Raw genomic sequence first — 3,128 nt, 5'->3', positions numbered from 1 at the left:
TCATGGAGACACTTGGTCAAGGAGGCGCAGGCACTTGTAAGAGCATAGACTTTTTATGACACAAACCTATGCCAAAACAATGAATTCCTCTCCACCCCCCAACCACCCTGGGAGAATGCGATTTTACATGCAATCCGAGCCTGAAGTGTGTGCGGACAGTGGTGGGGGGAGGGCTCTCTTCACCTTTCACCCCGCCATGTTGGGACTGTTTGTATTTTTTTTTCTCCCTGGGCCAACTGGGCTACTCGAAGAGACCGTGGCTAAATACGGATGGGTCTGAATGTGATGTGAGCATGGTGTGAACATTATGGCTCAGGAGTGTTGAGTTCAGTTTTGCTGTTCAGGTCATTTCGGTGTTCGCAACCTTCAGACTTTCTCACACTTGCAGAAGGAAAAGATACGTTTCTACTGGAATAGCTGATAACTATTTGGAGAAAATGGTTCCAATTGTTCCCACACATCATATCAAAAAGATCCGATGCGTTAAACAATTGGAACTTTTTTTTATGAATATATGAAGCACATGGGGATCCATTTACAACATATATTAAATTGATCATAAACTGCAATAAACCAAAAGAAAGACATGCAGAATCAGCCCAAGTGATGAAAATACAAGATATCTATAAAGACTGCATATGGCCTGTAATTACTGCCCAAGTGAATACCAGGCTCTGTTGAATTTAATAATGTGTTTATTGTCTTTGCAGCAGGTGAATAATCTTGAGCAAAACAGGGGAGGTAACAGGGAGTTGGACACACAATGTAGATATGAGTTCAAGGATGTTTGAGTCTAGCACGGAATGAAGACCTTGTCCACGTGTGTGCCGCTTACTGGCTGCTTTGTCTATTAAACAATGTCTTCATTGTTTAAATTTTACTACACTTAAATAATAATAGTTGGTCTATATATAAATATTACCACTGATTAAATATATCATACAACATATATTGTCTTGAACTTAACACAAACAATGGTACACTGTTTATTTTGTTAAACAAAACCATATTTACATTCTACAAGACACTCATGAAAAATCTTTCCTCTGATTTTTAAACAAACATATGGCATCAGTTTGAGACCACAATCGCTTCAAAATAAAAGTCCTATTCTTAGTTGTCAGTAGTCATTTGTTGAAGCTTATGAGTTAAGTCTGAGACAACATTCCTTCCAGAGTGTTAAAGTTTTCTGCAGAGTTCCCCTGCAACACACACACACACACACACACACACACACACACACACACACACACACACACACACACACACACACACACACACACACACACACACACACACAGAACCAACATTTAGGTTTTATTACTGGTGGGATGTTTGTAACAAACATTGCTTGGGTCTTTCTGAGAAAGTATGAATGTCAAGAAAACTAAAGCCTTTAAATAGATGGAGTAAGGAAGGGGATCTCTAAAGAGCAGTAACCATTAAACTAAATAAATGACAAAGAGGGAATAAAGTCTATTCACATTTATTTGGGCCATTTTTTTATGCCGCTTACATAGAAGTCCATGGATGTGGGGGCTGCTTTTCCTAATGTTGTCTTTCCTCCCAGTGTATTTTACATGTTCCTCATCCTGCACAGCGACCACAAAACTTCACTCAGCCTATGAAAACATGCCCAGGACCAATCATGAGAGCCCACTGATTTTTTAAATCCAGAGAGCTGTGGAGTTACATTTCAGACAATTAAACATATAGACCCCAAAAACAAAAGAGTTACAAAAGCATAATTCGGGAATATGAATACACATAGGGCCAACTAGATCCTTTTATGTCAATACATTGTTTCTATATATAGTTGGTGTGAACGCCTGCAAACAGCAAAATCAATCAAATGAGAAATAATACAATCAAGTATGTGAGTTGAGGCTGTTGTTTCTGCTTTCTCTCACCCAGGTCCAACTTTACCACTGTACTGTGCAAGTGAAAGAAGCTGCCATGCCTTGGACAATACACAGGCACAATGCTGGAAAACCTTGGCATAAATCCTGCTTGAATGGCTACAGTTCCTCTGTGGAAGAAAAAAAAGTGAATGTTTCTTCAATGTGCAAAATCTTAACTATATCTTTTATGTGGAAAAATTAATACGTTGAGACAAGACAGCACATTTTTGAAAACAGATCAAAGCCTGGAGCAGAAATGCTGTTGCAGTGAATTTAGAGATCTGTATCCAAATTTCAACTTAATGTACAGTATGAGCAACACTGCTCTGACATATGGGACTGCCTGGTTATAATTACACATTACTTTTGATTATACAAGAGCTTGAGAGAGCTATATGAGGTCACAAATAGTTGTTGGAATCAGATGGTGTTGCTGTAGTTTTTTTTTGTCTCTGAGAAAGCTCTTCTTTGACATCTCGAGGAACAAAACATGATTCGTGCAGACTTTGACTTAATCAAGTGCAAGTTGTTAAAATCATTTGCCATTTTCAGTGTTTCAGTAGCTATATGGGCCCCTCCACAACCGCTGCCCCCTCCTTTCGCCTCCCTTTGTTCTCTCCAGCTCTAATAGGTTTTCCCCTGCCACACACAATTCACTTTTTTTTCCTTTTCCCCAGCTCCCCATCCCTCCCACACCCCCTTTTAGTGCAGTGCCCAGTGTCGACTGGAGCATTTGAGCAATTTGAAATTAAAGCAAACAATGGGCAGGCACTCCCAGGGACCTCTCGCTCACCATATTACACGGAGGACGCTCGTGTGCTCTTGCGCATTATTGGCAAGTCATTACGTTTCTCTGGAAACCAAGAGCGGGAGCTTGCTCAGAGGAATCGGTGATGCAAGCAGCAGCTGAGTGCTTGGAATAGCATGTGTGTGTGTGTGTGTGTGTGTGTGTGTGTGTGTGTGTTCTTGCATCCTTGGCAACAGCATGGGGATGCTGTCAAAACAAAACTGTATATTGAAAGGTCTGATATGCACCCTGATATAGGATTCTCAAAGCCCATTAAGTAATTTTTGAAAGATAAAAGGGTATTCATTCTTAAAATAAAAAAGCTATTCAAATTGCTGTCTCTCATGTCTACAGGCTCTAAGCTCACTAGGCCGACACATTGTTCTGCCATACTAAATTAATGAAAAACATGAAATGTTTTAGTTACTTGAAAATGATGA

The sequence above is a fragment of the Clinocottus analis genome, unplaced genomic scaffold, assembly GCF_023055335.1.
Source record: "Clinocottus analis isolate CAN_PGR_092001 unplaced genomic scaffold, fCliAna1.0.p SCAF_18, whole genome shotgun sequence".
NCBI classification, from domain to species: domain Eukaryota; kingdom Metazoa; phylum Chordata; class Actinopteri; order Perciformes; family Cottidae; genus Clinocottus; species Clinocottus analis.
This window is presented reverse-complemented; position numbering follows the sequence as displayed.